Below are 18,210 nucleotides of genomic sequence, written 5' to 3' on the forward strand. Positions count from 1 at the left end.
CGGAGGCGGAGCTTGCAGTGAGCTGAGATTCCACCACTGCACTCCAGCCTGGGCGACAGAGCAAGACTCTGTCTCAAAAACAAACAAAAAACAAACAAACAAAAACAAGCCCAGGAGAATTCTCACATTGTCTTGTCATACATTATACTCTCTTGTTCAATTTTAGAGATAATGGAAATTGTAATAATGCATCATGAATGAGGTTAGTATGAGAATGAGAGCTTGGAACTCTAACTGGTGGACGATGTCACTCAGGGTTCAGGTGCAGGAAACAGAAACCACTTTAGGTATTTTAAGTTCAAGGGATTGAATATAGGCAATTAGGTCCTGAGGATATAGGATTTTAAAAAAGGGCAGGAGGCTGATGCTCTCTTCTGGCCTGCCAGGAATGACTCCCAGAACAATGCTCTGGAATTGGGCCACCTCCTTGGGTTGCTGCCGCCTCCTTGTGATCATGACAGTGGAGAATCAGCGGGCCTCTACCTCCAATGCCACCTGTGCCTTTTAATACTCTCAGGGACCTTGCTTCAGGAAACCCCAATAACTCTGGGGCCAGGCTTGCCCATCCAAAACAGCCAAGAGTTTCTGTCCTCCATTCATCTTCTTTATGCAGACCAGGAGAAACTTGATTTGCATTCCGAATCCTAACTCCAAAGAAATCTGGGATCTGGAGGGTTTTGCTGTTCATCCTCTGTAGTACAAGAAAGCGCAGTAGAAGAGGTGTGGGATTGAGGCTGAGTATCAAAATCCCTATCAAATCCCCCTAGAAAAGAACTGGCTTTCTTTCTATGAAAATAAATTGGTGAATTAATGTGCTAATAGTTCTTTATTAAAATAAAACATTTGATATATAGCCTATTTTATTGACCAATTATAAGATTATTTAAAATCTTATAGATTATTAAAATGGCCAGGCTTAGTGGTTCACACCTGTAATCCCAGCACTTTAGGAGGCCAAGGCAGGAGGATTGCTTGAACCCAGGAGTTTGAGACCTGCTTGGGCAACATAGGGAGATTCTGCCTTATGGATGCTGTCTCCAAATAAGGTCACATTCTGGGGGAACTGAAGGTTAGGACTTCCACATACCTTGTATTTTTTTTATTATTATTTTTGTAACATAGAGTGTTGCAGATAAGGCATTTGAGGAGGTATTTTTTGCGTGCAGACTGTGTACAACACTTTGTGTGGGATGGTCATCGGGCAGAAGAAGGAAGAGGAAAGCAAAGATGACCTAATCATGGTGCAGGTTCTTGAGAAACTTAAAGCCTACTGAGAAAGACGGATGCACACGCAGATAACCGTAATACTAGGTAGAAATAATTTAAGTATGAAAGGCTCTTTGGTGCTGAGAAGAACTGTTTCCTCCTTACATAAGAGGGAGAATCAACATAAACCACAGACATGTAGCTTACGTAGTAAAATGCATGTACTTAAAGTGGATGGTATGACATGACTGGAGCCAGTTTATTTGTTCATTTATTGTTTAAAATAAACTATGTTTATTATCACCTTATTAAAGAAGTACCTATTACTTTGCATCATGGTTGGATGGATTTTATTTTTCCTTTTATTTTTCCTTTTCTGTGGGGTTAGTGGAGGAGGAGTTGGGAAGCTTGAGTAAAAGCCTTATTCTGCCAGAAAATGTAGCAGTTATATGTAATTGGCTGTCTGTACTCAGAGAAACGGGAGAACCTGTGGGGTTCAGCATGGTGGGCTTTGATTAAACAATGATCATATATGAGGCAGTTGGATCCTGCTGCAAATGCTGGTTGCACAGCTTCAGACAAAAGGAGGTTCTTTGTCACAGGAAAAAACCAGCAATTGTACCCCATTTCTGCATCCTGGTCTATTTATGATGGGCGTCCACCCAGGTCACTGGGGACAGCCTAGGTCACACTGATTTTGGGTCTCCAAACACTCCACCAACACTAGTTTTAAAATATGCCCCTTAAGTTGATCCCTCCCCAAAGAAACCTGAAACATACAGGATTCTTGGCAAACTCTGTCATCATGACATTCTATAAGATTTATAAAGCCCTCCTCAAGATTGCTGTGGGGTTATGGAAGCTCCTTGGGTGCCTTCCGGCCCCTGTAATCAACTTTTCACACGATTGAGGAGATAAGGGAAGGAAACTCATCATCACCCCAGGTGTGTGTCTTCTCACACTTGCTCTTCTGGACTCAGAGGACAGAGGTCTGATTATAAGAATTATTCATTATTACCCAAAATTTCTATAAAGAGCACATTTTGTTTATCTAAGTAAAACTATAGCATGAGACCAAATATCGCTCTTGGGTTTTTGTTGTAATTACGCTACATGTTTCCCCCTGATTTTTAGAAATTTAGCTTTTGAAATAGAAGATAAACTAAAGAAAACTCCTTCCCCCTTAATTTTTTTCCATATTTTTTTCAGCCTTTGAAACACAGAGGTCTCGCCCCACCTCCCAATTTTTTTTTTACACTGAATACATTGTTTCAGCTTAGTTATGAATTGTTTTCTGAAATGTATCTCCTGACTTCCAACTAAATTTCAACGTAGAAGCAAGTGCTTTTATTCTTTCTTCTTTCCCAGAAATATAAAGTATCTAGTTCTTGTGTTATTGGCAAGATTATGTTTCCTTTGTTTTCTTAACCTCAACTTCATAAAAACAGCTCACTTCATGCTTTTACTCCAAGATTGGAGAGTTCAAACATTTATAAATCCAAAAACAACATGTTGTCCTACAGAAATTCACCACTTGAATCTGAGCAGTGTTGAGGGGTATGCCATCATGATAGGCAGCAGTGGCCAAAAGCAAAGGTAAAAAGAAGAAAAATAGTTTTTTGAAATATGCACTTTGAATTATTTGTCAGACTAAATAAATAGCATTACCCTATCTTTCCTACATTACGCAGAACCACATTTTAGAAAATCAGCAGCAGCCAAAAGTGTGATGCACCATGCCACCATTTAGGTAGTTACACATTATTTGAAGATATTCCTTAAAATGCCTGCTAAGCCACTTTTATCTCTTCTGCTATAGCAGAGGCACAGAGCAGTAGAAAGCACCTAAATAGCTTCATGTTATTCTTTACTTGAAAAATGAATTACAGTCCCAAGATCATTATAGCCATAGTAGTCGCTCCTAAAACAAATGTACAGTTCAGGTCATTTAATTTTAATTTTATGGTTATAGATAAATGCAGCCACATGAGAACAAATAACTTAAACAGTGATTAGCATTAAGTCTACTTGTGTCAACACAAGATTTGAGGACAGAATGAATCTTCTATTTATTTTCTGGGCATTTCTTAAAACCATGTTTGTTCCTATTAATCCATGAAATATCCATTAGTTCATATACCCGCCATTTTTTATATTTGTAGCTTAGCAACACAAAGACAACAAAAATGTAATAATAATAATAATAAACCAGCAAGTAAATTAACTTAGTATTGTTTGCTTTGTTTTGTTTTGAAATGAGCATCAGTGAATCTAGTACTATATCTGCCAATGCCTTGCTTGTATCAGGAGCTCTTAGAAAAAGTTCACACCTAACAGCATTATGAGTTGGAAATGCCTATTTTAGAAGTATTTCTCCCATGTTTTTCCTCCAAAATCACTCAGTGAACCTGGCTTTACTTGTCTTATTTTGGAGTGACATCTTCAAAGCATGCTGAGGACTGTAGCTACCAAATATAAAGCTGGAAAGGAGTGATGCTGTCTGATGCTAGTGACAAGCGGTTCCTTGTGTGGCAGACAAATCCAAGATGGATTAATGTTCAAGCCAAGCCCTTTCCCCTCTCCTCTCTCATGAGGAGAGACAGAGAAGTATGTGTGGCTTGTCCATAGACCTCCTGACTCTTCTGCCACCTTTGAGTTGACACCGCTTTCTGATCTGAGACAATTTGTCATTTAGGGTCAGTAGTTTTGCCATTCAGTGAAGTCATGCAATGGATTTCCTCTGTGGTGGGAGGAAAAGCAGGAAAGAGAGAGGGAAAGGGACAGGGATTGAGGTGGGATAGGGAGTATATATATATAGAGAGAGTATCTCTTTTACTAAATGTCATCTTTGCCTTTTTAATTGGTATTTTTAGATCATAATAACTTTCCTATGTTAATAGCTAAACCCTGTCCTTATTATCCATTCAGTGTGTATTATATGCTCATACCTTTGAGGCTCAGTGATGGGAAATGACACAGTAATCTTTGTTCCCGCAAGTTCTTTTTGCCATTTTTCCTGGCCAGGGTCTCATCAAAGCATTTGGAAAATGTGCAGCTGTGGTCTTCCAGGAGGGAACAGGTATTGTATTAATCGAGTCGGTACCTGGTGTCTCCACTCTTTCATGACTTAACCCTTCCCCTCTCTCTCCATCCAGCCATGTGGTTTGTGTTGAATTAACTGTCCTTGCTGCAGGATGAGGCCCTAATGTGTTTAAGCTAATCAAGATTTCCTAACCCTTGGGTCATGGTGTTTGGCTCAGTGTTGGTCATGTGTTTTTTAGCAAGGGAGTCTCAGGGCTTTTTGCGGCCTTTCCGACTCTGGCCTCTACCTCTTGTTATAAATGAAGATGCATTTGTGTGCTCTTGGCACTCATGTTATGACCAGAGGACAACAGCATCAGGCAGACACAGCAGAAGTCAGAGAAGGGAGATGCAAACAAATAGGGTGTTTTGGTTGTTCCCTGTAGCCCATACTACCTCTGGATTTTTCAGTTATATGTGATAGTAAATTCCTTTTATTAAAGGCTATTTGATGGGTTTTTCTTATTTTTCACCCAAATAAACCCAAAAGGGTCACAAAAACCTGAATGAATTTCAAAATACTTTGTCATTAATTCTTAATTGGGTGGGGGGAGCTAAACAAGGAAAATACCAATTATGGCAAACCATCGTGAACAGTGGAAGTTTGACACTGACAATAATGCATAAGACCTGAAAGGTAAGACCACTAAAGTTTTGCGTCAAATCAGCCAGGTTTCTCCCTTTCTCTGAACTGAAGAAAAATAGTCTACATCATGGCTGTTTGTTTTAGCTTAAAAAGTGTGAGGAAATGAACATCCAGCCCCAAGCTACAGTAAACAGCTCATTCAAGCAAATTACCTAGAACAAAAGAAACACCTCTGACATAATGTGGGGGTCCAAACGCGAAAATAACAGGATGCTCAGCAAAGTCCCAGTACCCCTGTAACAAGAACCCGGTAGTTCTAACAGCATTTGGAGCCGATGGGAAGGAGTACACTTGTAAAATGTGATACAGTTGGTGCTGACGTCTCTTTACCCTTGATTTTTCTTCTCCCTCCTGAATAGGAAAGCAGAGCTAGCTCTGTCATATTGAACCAGTTGGTAATAGGCTCTGCCAGGCGTGGAAGAGATAAAAGCCACCACCTGCCTCACCCACGCTCCCCCTACCCCTTTTCCCGGTCTCCAGTTGTCTGCACAGCTGCCGACAGCCGGTCATTGTTCCACCCCAGAGCTGCCTGGGCGCTCAGCAGTCCCAGTCTCAGAAGCACAATTGCAGTTTGAATGCAGCTCCTGGGTGGGTTTCCTGTGCACCTTGGCCATGACCCCTTGGAGGGCTATATGCCTGCAAGTTGAGCAGAGTCTGGTCAGACATGGCTTAAGTGCCTGCCATGTGCCAGGGCCTATGAACAAGAGAGCACAAACCAGCGTTACAGAGAGGGAAAAGGGTTTGAGCAAAAACAAGAGAAGAAAAAGTATGTATAACAACATTTGGGGGGCATCTATTAGTTTTTTGGCTGTCCAGGCTCCACTCATCTTACTTGCTGAGTAGAACCCCTCTTCTCCTCGAGTATTTCTCCCAGGCCTGGCCAGTGAGAGCATTGCATTCCCTCCTGGCAACTGTGATTGGGTCAGAGATGGCAAACAACTTAGCTCAATGAAGCTCCTGAGCCTCATTGCACAGACCTAGCTTTGAGAAATGAGGGAGATTCTCTTCTTTTTTTCTACTTGGGAGGAGAATTTATAAAGAGGAGTAGTTGGAAGTAAGCCTGAAAGGCCATTTTGTGGCCAATATATTCCTGCTTGCTGGGCATGGTAGACATTGTGATAAGCACCTCAGAACCACCCCCGACTTTAGGAATAAAGGACTTGCTCCCCAGTGGCTGAGAGTGAGGCTGGTAGACAGTCCTCAACTGTGAGGCCCCTTTGAGGATTGCCTCAACTGAAGACAGCCATCGTGTGCAAGGCCATGCCACCTTTTTGGCGTAATCCACCTCCAATGACTGATCAAAGTAGGGGTATAGAGACTTGACCTTTTTGCTGCAATTCAGGACAACACTAGAAGGTCAACCCATCTTCAGCATTCCTTCCAGGGCCAACTGAAACTTCCCTTGAGGTTGTATTGCAGCTCCCTCGGCCCAATCCTGCTTCTGTCTTTTCCCTTCTATGGCAGTGGATCCCAAGAGCCCTCCCTAATAAAGCTCCTGCAGGGTAACCTGCCTTCCAGGGAGCCCAACCTACAACACCAAGAAAAATTGCTTGTATTTTTTCCTAGCGGTGGAGCTTAGTGACTGAAGTGAAGCATGATCACTCTGAGCAGAAGGATGGCAAGAAACTGAAGCATGACTTAAGAAGATGATGCAAATCATTACATTCTTCCTGCCTGTAGCTCAGGATCCAAACATCAATGGAAGTCATGGCCATGCACCTCTCCTTTTAGGCCATATGGCATTCAGTGTGCAGTTGACTATTCAACAAACTGACCACTTGCTTTGGTTTTACGCAGGCACAGTCTGAAAGTCCTAGTTCTGCTGTGAATATCAAATATCTTTTAATGATGCTTGACATGAAAACCACCATATAGCCTTATATTTCCCCCCTGGTTGTCTGAGGTGCAGCATCTTTTAAAGAAAGTTTATGGTAGTTACCTTTATAATGGCATAACTCTTACCAAGTTTAAAATTAAAATGTTATCACAAGTGGCATTTCCCATCCCATTTCAAATGTAGAGCACGGTGAGAATTCTCAGGAAATTAAAATATTGCCTTAAAGCCCTGCTTTTATGGTGATGTGAAGGAAATTGCAGCACACTAGCATTTATCCAACTATCAAGATTTTTTATAGTCTAAAATATTTGCCAACTTCTTCCCCATGTGAAATCTATTATATGCAATGATTAAAAACAAACATCACGTGCACTATATGTTGGAGATGCTTTTAATAACTTGGAGTCAGAGTAAATGATCACCAGGGCTCAGAGTTAACACAGGTTGAAAGGATGCCCTTAAAATCATGACAGTGGCCTTGTATTAAACTTGTGGTTTACATGCTTTTCTCTGTACTGACTTGGTAAAATAAACAGGCATTCCTCCAGTGAATTGTGTGTGAGTGTATGCGTGCATTGCATATTCACACATGCCATATTGCTTCTGAAACATAATTGTATGTAAATGATTGTAAAAAGCAGAAATCTAAGCTACCTCAGTACTGTTATATAATCCGTAACAGATTTGCCAGCCCAAAAGCCTAATTCTGTCGTAAGACCTAAATTCATACATTTTATAGGATATATGATATTGATGTGGTCCATACAGTTTTTTTGATGAGATTCCACCTTATACAAACCCAGTTTTTATTGTACTCTTTTGTAATAATTTTGTCTAATGTTGGTCTCTTCAAAAGTGAGACCAGCACCTATTCGTTTTTAAGTCCCACTACGTAGCACCATATGACATGTTGTGGTGCTACTTGAATCTTTTTAGAATGGATCAGGATTTCAAGATGTCCCAAAAATCTTAGAAGCTGTAATAATCTCAACAGTATAAACACTAATACTTATAACACTATTATATAAATGTTTAATAATGCAAACTTCTTTTACAGTAATTTAGTTTTTGAACTTTTAATATTATTTTTTTCATTTTAGATTTTTTTTGTTTTATTTAACATTTGGCATCTTCAGAGGAACTGCAACCAAACTTTAAATTACAGATTTATTATTCAAGAGTCACAGAATTCTATGACTATACAGGAAACTTACTAATTGAACTTTCAAATCATAGTTTCATAAGTTTTTACATAATCTTTATACATCTAAAGTTGTTAATGCTTAAAACTGTACTGTGACTTTTGAGCACTCCAAAAGTCTGGTTGTTAATTTTTTTTTCTACATTTGTAATTTCCTATCTATATGTTTCTTTTTTCTTTTTTTTTTTTGATAGTGCCCCCAGCACACAATTTTCTTTTTTTTTTGAGACGGAGTCTCCCTCTCTTGACCGGGCTGGAGTGCAGTGGCTGGATCTCAGCTCACTGCAAGCTCCGCCTCCCGGGTTCACACCATTCTCCTGCCTCAGCCTCCCGAGTAGCTGGGACTACAGGTGCCCGCCACCTCGCCTGGCTAATTTTTTGTATTTTTTAGTAGAGACAGGATTTCACCATGTTAGCCAGGATAGTCTCGATTTCCTGACCTCGTGATCCGCCCGTCTCGGCCTCCCAAAGTGCTGGGATTACAGGCTTGTGCCACTGCGCCCAGCCTAACAATTTTCCCAGTAAGCACAAGCATGCAAAATATAATTTCCTTGCCAGTTCATGTTCCAAACACTCTAATTGTGAAAACAACTGTATTTAATGACAACTTTAATCTTCAGTACTTAGAAGAAAGCAACATGGGTTAAGATTACGAAAGAGGACATAATTGCTGAGTTCTAGGTATCTTCACGTTTTTAAAACAAAGGTTCTGGAACTGATGTTCATGAAACAGGTCAGCCCCTCACTGAACCAGTTCTGTTGTGTTGGTACATTTCTTGTTAGAAGTATGGCAGGAAGCAAAGCAAAATGCTTATAGAAAAACATGTGCTTTAGCAGCAAGATGGTTATTTGAGCATTTAGTTTTCCTCTTGGGTGTCCTTGAATAGGCCTATGTTGAGTTGAAGGGAGCCAAGATCATAAACCAGACATAAAGAGCTCTAAGCACAGGTTTAAAAAACGGAAGCTTCTTGGAACCATGTTCTATTTGGCAGAAATAAACCCTGACTCAGCCTTTTCATTTTTGCACATTAAGTACACTGAATTCTCTGCCTCATCCAAGGTGTGGATCTTTCTTGAAAAACCTCTAGTTGAAGTCTTTTTCTTTATGTCTGCAAGAATTAAAGGTCACAGACTCTTGTTTCTAGACAAGGACAGTTCACTTTCTGGGTGTTAATGAAAATCCTTCTATCTTGAATACTTCCTGAGAATACTTACAGTATTATAACAGTCATGAAAAGAAATGATGAAAATGCAACCACATGTTATGAGTGTGGTGTGTAACTTCTCCATCTAGATGACCCTACAAGGTCCCTTCTTTCTTTCTGTAACTGTCCTGGGCTTCAGACTGCTGACTCTCCTTTCCTGTTCTGAGCTGCTACAGTCAATCCTTATATGGTTTGGATGTTTGTCCCCTCCAAATCTCATGTAGAAATGTGATCACAATGTGAGAAGTAGGGCCCAGTGGGAGGTATTTGGGACACTGGGGCAGATCCCTCTAGATGGCTTGGTACCCTCCCCACAGTAATGAGTGAGTTCTTGCTCTATTCCTTCACACAAGAGTTGGTTGTTTAAAAGAGCCTGGCACTTGCCACCTCTCTCTCTCTTGCTTCCTGTCTTGTCATGTGTATTAGTTTGTTTTCATGCTGCTGATAAAGACATACCCAAAACTGGGAACGAAGAAAGGTTTAATTGGACTTACAGTTCCACGTGGCTGGGGAGGCCTCAGAATCGTGTTGAGAGGCAAAACGCACTTCTTACATGGTGGTGGCAAGGGAAAATGAGGAAGAAGCAAAAGTAGAAGCCCCTCATAAACCCATCAGATCTTGTGAGACTTATTCACTATCACAAGAATAGCACGGGAGAGACCAGCCCCCATTATTCAATTATCTCCTCCTGGGTCCCTCCCACAACATGTGGGAATTTTGGGAGATATAATTCAAGTTGAGATTCTGGTGGGGTCACAGCCAAACCATATCATGTTGCCCCTGGCCCCTCCAAATCTCATGTCCTCACATTTCAAAGATAATCGTGCCTTCCTAGCAGTCCTCCAAAGTCTTAGCTCACTTCAGCATTAACCCAAAAGTCCACAGTCCAAATTCTCATCTGAGACAAGGTAAGTCCTTTCTGCCTACGGGCCTGTAAAATCAGAAGCAATGTAGTTACTTCTTAGATTCAATGGAGGTACAGGTATTGGATAAATACAGTCATTCCAAATGGAAGAAATTGGCCAAAACAAAGGGGTTAAAGGGCCCCAGGCAAGTCTGAAATCCAGCGGGGCTATCAAATCTTAAAACTCCAAAATGATCTCCTTTGACTCCATATCTCACATCCAGGTAATGCTGATGCAAGAGGTGGATTCCCAAAGCCTTGGGCAGCTCCGCCCCTGTGGCTTTGCAGGATACAACCTTCTTCGTGGCTGCTTTCACAGGCTGGCATTGAGTGTCTGTGGCTTTTCCAGGCACACAGTACAAGCTGTCAGTGGATCTGCCATTCTGGGGTCTGGAGGACGGTGGCCCTCTTCTCACAGCTCCACTAGGTGGTACCTCAGTAGGGACTCTGTGTGGGGCTCCAACCCCATATTTCCCTTCTGCACTGCCATAGCAGAGATTCTCCATGAGGGCACCACCCCTGCAGCAAACTTCTTCCTGGGCATCCAGGCATTTCTGTACATCTTCTGAAATCTAGGAGGAGGTTCCCAAACCTCAATTCTTGACTTCTGTGCACCTGCAGGCTCAACACCATGTGGAAGCTGCCAAGGCTTGGGGCTTACACCCTCTGAAGCCACAGCCCAAGCTTTATGTTGGCCTCTTTCAGCCATGGCTGAAGCAGCTGGGACACAGGGCACCAAGTCCCTAAGTTGCACACAGCATGGGGACCCTGGACCCAGTGCATGAAACCACTTTTTCCTCCTGAACCTCTGGGCCTGTGATGGGAGGGGCTGCTGGGAAGTTCTCTGACATGGCCTGGAGACATTTTCCTAGTGGTCTTGAGAAATAATATTAGGCTTCTTACTACCTATGCAACTATCTGCAACCGCCTTGAATTTCTCCCCAGAAAATGGCTTTTCCTTTTCTATCACATAGTCAGGCTGCAACTTTTCCCAAACTTTTGTGCTCTGCTTCCCTTATAAAACCAAATGCCTTTTATAGCACTCAAGTTACCTTTTGAATGCTTTGCTGCTTAGAAATGTCTCCTGCCAGATACCCTAAATTATCTCTCAAGTTCAGAGTTCCACAAATCTTTAGGGTAGGGGCAAAATGCCACCAGACTCTTTGCTAAAACATAACAAGAGTCACCTTTGCTCTAGGTCCCAATAAGTTCCTCATCTCCATCTGAGATTACCTCAACCTGAATTTGATTATCCATATTGCTCTCAGCATTTTGGGCAAAGCCATTCAATGAGTCTCTAGGAAGTTCCAAACTTTCCCATATTTTTCTGTCTTCTTCTGAGCCCTCCAAACTTTTCCAACCTCTGCTTGTTATCCAGTTCCAAAGTTGCTTCCACATCTTTGAGTATCTTTTCAGCAGCACTCCACTGTACTGGTACCAATTTACTGGATTAGTCAGGGTTCTCTTAGAGGGACAGAATTAATAGGATATATATCATATATATATATGATATATAGGGATATATCATATATATATATATAAAGAGCTCTAAGCACAAGTTTAGAATATATATATTCTAAAGGGGTAGGCCCATCTCTCCTTTCCACGTTTTTTTGCCTGCTTTATATTCGCTGGAAGCTAATTAGATGGTGCCCACCAGATTAAGGGTGGATCTGCCTTCCCCAGCCCACTGACTCAAATGTTCATCTCTTTTGGCAACACCCACACAGACACACCCAGGATTAATACTTTGTATCCCTCAATTCAATCCAGTTGACACTCAGTATTAACCGTCATACCATGTGACATGCCTCTTCCTCCTTTGCTTTCTACCATGAGTAAAAGCTTCCCAAGGCCTCCCTTGAAGCTGAGCAGATGCTGGTGTCATGCTTGTACAGCCTGCAGAATCATTGCCTAAATTTACCTGTTTTCTTTATAAATTACCCAGTCTCAAGTATTCTTTATAGCAACACAGAACAGTCGAATATAGATGTCTTGCTGGGTTTGCTCTCCTTTAAGCCAGGAGGTGTAATGGGATTATTATTCCAGTTTTCCCTTCTGCCTTTGAACAGGCACACACGAACACACACACACACGCACAACACACAGAGTTTTCTTGGAAATAAGAAAGGAAGAAAACATTTAATTCTCATTAGGATCTAAAACTTTACAACTACACAAAGTTATGAGCTTCTATTGTGTAAGAACGTAGTATCATTTAGTCATTGAAATAACCCCTTTTATAAGTCAAAAACAAGCCAAAACAAAATTTAAAACCCTGAAATGCAAAGAGGATGAGCAGTTGCTTGTAGTCCAGAAGCTGGTGGGTGGCAGGTTTGTCTAACTGCAAAGCCTTTTTCCACTACACCCCTGCTGGCCCGTATGAGAAGCAGAGAGATTATGACAAACAAAAATAAATAGAGATGTCTATATTTACCAAAGCCTGGAAAAGTTGGTGCCACTTATGGCCTCCTTTTCTAGACTCGTGACTTAACAGACAGCTTTCCTTCTTTAATGTCCAAGGGTGGAGTTCTTTAAACCTTTTCATTACTTCATAGTCCAGATCATACTAACTGTGACTTCTAGAACATAATGATACAGATAGATGAGGGCATATTAAGAATAAAAGAAAAAAAATGAAGGGAAGAAGAAGAAAAACAAAGTTAGAGACCATTTGGCTATTCTTGAATAGGACTGACAAACACTTTCTGTAAAGGGCCAAGAGTAAGTATTTTAGTTTTTGTTCACCAAGAGGTAAAATTGAAGATATTGTGTAGGTACTGATATTAGCAAGAGAGAAAACAAATTTTTACAAACATTTTATTGATGAAATTAAACACAATAATAATTGAATATAGTACTTAAAATATTAACAAGTAAATAAGAAAAAAATTATTCTAGTAATGAAACAGATGAAATCATTTTTGGGTGGGTAACATTTTGCTTAATTGTTGTTCAAAATTAGTTTTCCCTGTCATCAAATTGATCATAAGTGGGTATTGATAAAAAGCATTCTTAGCATCTGGGTTATAATGAAAGAGATGGGAGGCTAGATTTGACCTGCAGGCTATAGTTTGCCTACTTCTGCTGCAAAATTTCATGTGGATATTTACATCTCATGGAATCTAGGAGAAGCCACTTCTATGTTCTCTTGATTTCCCAAGTCCTCACCTGAAAGGTCATCTTAAGGAAGGACTTACCAACATTTTTTCCTGGAATACTTCTATCTATACTTTAAGGATTATGGATAAATGGCTTGAGACACTAGGAAAGAGGTGTTAGAAGCTGTCTCAGTGAAATTTCAATAAGATCTATCTGAAAAAAAACTATGTGTGTTTTGAAAATTACTCTATGTTGTAATCATATTTGTTTCCTGAAGCCTCTTAAATAAAACCAAAGTCAAAAGAAGATTCACCATATTGCCAAGTAAAGGAAGGCAATTTGAAAAAGCTACGTATTTTCTGATAGCAACTGCAGTCATGAGCCACTTAGTAATAGAGATAGGTCCTGAGAAATGCGTTGTTAGGCAATTTCATCATCATGTGAGCATCGCAGAGTGATTTCTGCAAACCTAGATGGTATAGCCTACTACACACCTAGGCTATGTTGGTATAGTCTATTGCTCCTAGGTGACAAACTCGTACATGTTACTGTACTGAGTAGTGTACGTAAATACAACACAGTGCTAAGGATTTGTGTATCTAAACATGTGTAAACTTAGAAAATATTCAGTAAAAATACAGTATTATAATCTTATAAGACCACCATTGTCATATATGTAGTCTGATGTTGACGGAAGTGGTGTAATATGGCACATGACTCTATATGACACTCTGGAAAAGGAAAAACTATAGGAGACTGTCTATATACACATATATATGTATACACATATAGTCTTCTATACATACACCTATGTATATATGTATATACATATACATAGGAAACTATATACACATATGTATACATATATGTATATATGTGTGTGTATATGTGTGTGTGTGTGTATATATACATATATGTACTTTTTTCATGGAATGCTTCACAAGTTTCCATGTCATCCCTACGCAGGGGCCATGCTAATATTCTCTGTATCATTCCAATTTTAGTACATGTGTTGCCAAAGCAAGCACTACAGACAATAAAAATATCAGAAGTTGCCAGGCATTGGGCAGGGAAAGAGGTGGCTGGGTGGAACACATGACATTTTTAGGGTGGTGAAATATTATGTATGATACTGTAATGGTGAATACATGTCATTATGCTTTTGGCAAAAGTCACAGAGCTATGTAACATGAAGAGTGAACCGTAATGTAAACTATGGACTGTAGTTAATAATAGTGTATCAATACTGGTTCAGTAACAAATGTACCACATCAATGCAAGATGTTAATAATAGAGGAAAGTGAGAAAGAGGGGAGAGGAGTGTATGGGAACTCTCTGTACTTTCTGCTGAATTTTTCTATAAGCCAAAAACCGCTCAAAAAAGTCTATCAATTAAGAAAATAAATACATATATTTAGGTGCCCATACATCTGCTACTGTGCATGCAAACAAGCAAAGTTAGCAGGGATAACTGTTGCATTATGTGGTCCTTTCCAGTATTTTCTGTGTCTATTTTATTTATTAGTAAAGAATTACCTCTAATATGGTGAGTGTTTGCAATTATGAAGCTATTATTATTTGTTGCTGTATACGACATTGGTTGTATCCCTATGTTACACAAACATGACAGATAGTTGAGCTAATTAACCTATAATTGCAGGTTCCTACCAATGTAGGCAACTGCACAGTAAATACCAATTCACAGTCTGAAGTATTGAGGATCTAATGTCAGAAAAGCTCCATTTCCTGGCTTTCTTTTCATTGTTCCTAGTAATATTTTTTGATGTTTTTATTGGTAGTAGACTTTGATTTTGTATCATTAAAGTTGGATAGAACCTATTTTATGGAATTTTACTTGAAAGAGACTATTTGAAGCAGAATAGTCTATACAATTTATGAACATGACTTAGAAATCTTGTATTCGTGTGACAGTCTCATTCACATTTAATCTTTAAATCAGACATTCACGACAGAATTTTAGAGCATTCTTGCACACACTGATGATATATTCTAAAGAAGACAAGATGACCTGGTTCTCCACAGTCACAGGTAAGCAGCAATTAACTCTTCTCATTACATAGCTTTATGAGTTTTGCCAAATGCATAATGACATGTATCCACCATTACAGTATCATATAGAATAGTCCACTACTACAAAAATGCCATGTGCTCCAGTTAGTCATCTCTTCCTCTGCCCAACACCTGTCAACTTCTGATATTTACACGGCCTCTAGTGCTTTATTTGGCAACACATATACTGAAATTGGAACGATGCAGAGAATATTAGCATGGCCCCTGTGCAGGGATGACACAGAAATTTGTGAAGCATTCCATAAAATATATATATATATATATTCTCTATAGTTTTTCTTTTCCAGTATGTCATATAGAGTCATGTGCCACAATTTCTATACCTGCGATGCAGTTACTTTTACAAGACCTTGGAGGCTGTGTACTGGCCACATGCCCAGATCAGGCGTAAGTTCTCTCAGGTACACTCCAGTGTCACGATGCCATCGTTTGCTAAAACGTGGCACAGAGTATTAAGAAAGCAGCTCTAGAAGAAAAAGCCTTGGGCCAAAGTCCCAAGAGACACTTAGAACCTCTATAACTGGAAATATAAGCTCATTCAAATATTTTTGAGTTTTAAATGGGCATTTATGTCTTCAGAAAACTCTGAGAGGATTACTTGGGCCACCATTCATAGATGTCCCCTATGGAGAAAGGTTAGGAGCTACATATATTCTAGCCCTCACTCCTGGCTCTTAAATATGTCTTCCCAGAGAGGGTATGCTTTCCTAATCACATAGAAGCAGCACGGGCTAGGCTAGCATCACCCCCTGTTGATGATCCAATGTATTAGTCTGTTCTCACACTGCTAATAAAGACATACTCGAGACTGGGCAATTTATAATGGACTGACAGTTCCTCATCACTGAGGAGGCCTCACAATCATGGCAGAAGGCAAAGGAGAAGCAAAGGTATGTCTTACATGGCGGCAGGCAAGAGGGCGTGTGCAGGAGAACTCCCCTTTAGAAAACCGTCAGATCTCATGAAACTTACTCACTCTCATGAAAACAGCATGAGAAAGACCTGTCCCCATGATTCAGTTACTTCCCATGGGTTCCCTCCTGTGACATGTGGGAATTATGGGCACTGCAATTCAAGATGAGATTTGGGTGGGAACACAGCCAAACCATATCACCCAAGGAACACATCAATGATCACTTCTCACACATTTTCACTGGAGCACACAAGCTGAACTCCGTGAACTGTGGTGTCTTCATTGGTCAAATGGGGATAAAAGTACTACCACCTTGGAAGCCACCTGTGAGGATTAACTGATTTAATGTGTGAGTGTTCAATAAGTATAAGCAGGTCCTATCCTACTCATAGCCTAGAATTTTCACAATGATTAAAGAAGCATGTAAACTGGACCTCATAGGTCCTCAATAGTGGGTACCTTTATTGCTGATAAAATTTAATTAGATTTATTTCTCCTACCCTACATCATTCTGGTCCAAAGAGCAGTAACTCTGTAGAACTAAGTTTAGTATCAAAAGAGATTTATTGAAGGTATGCCATATTCTAGGTAAAAAAATATACTACTATTCACTACTTAATCCTTAAAATTTCTCCTTGAGGTTACTATTTTATAGTCTCCATCCAGATGAGAGAATTAAGCAGCTTTAAAATCATGAATTTTAACAGGAAGGACAAGAAGGAAGAGGAAGAGGAGGAGAAGAAGAAAAAAGGAGGAAGAAGAGGAAGGGGAAGAGGAAGGAAATTAATATGTATTCTTAGAATAACCTGTTAATCTAAATTAATTTGGTTTATTTGAGTATATACGTAATTTTTGAGTGATTTGTAAGGTTTCAAATGGTGTCAGCAAGTTAGTAGATGTTTAATATAAACATCATAATCAAAAACATTTGTTAAAACATATGGGAATTTTTAAGTGATACCCTATATTGCATTTTATATTCATATCATATTTTTAAAATAAATTTTTAATGTTCAAAAATATATTTTTCTCTAAACAAATGAATAATACAAAGTTAACTTCTTTATAATTCTATACCTATCCTGTGGTTACTATAGATTACCACTGACACAAAAATTTTTTTCCATACTGCTATTTAATACAAGAATTGGAACAGACTATTGAACTAGTTTTAACAGGTTTAGTGTTGTAGATATTTTGCTGAAAAATGATTTCCATCGATCAAGAGATTACTTTTCCCTCAAGGGAAATGAGCCTCTGTCTAAGGTACCAACCTCCTCATAAATAGAATTTGTAGGGAGTTCTTATTTCCCCCCACGAGGATGGCTTGCAGGTTTAAATTACGATTCTTTACCAAAAGAAGATTTCTCATCATTAGCTAAACACAAAACACTCAGAACATGATATCCTGAGTTTTCAAGTGTGGTGACTTTCCCATGTTGGTTTTGTTTGTTTGTTTGTTTGTTTGTTTACAAACTTGGGAATTTTAAGAAAAATATAACTACATGAAGAGTATTTTTTCACAGTGAGGGTATTATTTTCACAATAAAAAATTATCCGTATTATTCCATCTTAGAAAATTTGAGATTTATATTTTATAATGTTTATTGTATATCAGTTTAAAAATTCTCATTAATGGGAGAGAGAGATTGGATTGTGTTTGTGTGTTCAACGAATCAGTACAAATTTCCTGTATTATCAGCCTAAGTCTTGGGTGGTGTCCACCTCCTTGCTTCAGAAGAGGCAGCTCTGATGGTCTCCTCGAGTTCCTTGGCCAGACCTGGAAGCCTGGTCAGTGTCACCTTCCTAAATAGGTCTATTCTCAGGAATTAACTTGCAGCTTAGTGTTACAAATAGGAAAAGGAAAAAAAAAAAAAAAAAAGGGAGTAGGGGAGGGCACAGATGAAAGTTCTCTACCTCTCTACCTCCTCCTTTCCCAGTCCTCAGGGGCTCCTGGTAATGCCAGGCAATAGATCTACACTATCATTTCTGATAGTTTTAACAACCCAAATGGGCTGAATTAT

At 39.5% G+C, this 18,210-nt stretch overlaps 1 protein-coding gene across 3 annotated transcripts in view; it reads left to right on the forward strand.

Moving 5' to 3' along the window:
- MACROD2 (MACRO domain containing 2) overlaps window positions 1-18,210 on the forward strand; it is a 2,135,582-nt gene that overhangs the window by 1,055,693 nt on the left and 1,061,679 nt on the right. The window lies entirely within an intron of this gene.

Source organism: Colobus angolensis, unplaced genomic scaffold (assembly GCF_000951035.1).
Source record: "Colobus angolensis palliatus isolate OR3802 unplaced genomic scaffold, Cang.pa_1.0 Scaffold117, whole genome shotgun sequence".
In the NCBI taxonomy this organism is placed as follows: domain Eukaryota; kingdom Metazoa; phylum Chordata; class Mammalia; order Primates; family Cercopithecidae; genus Colobus; species Colobus angolensis.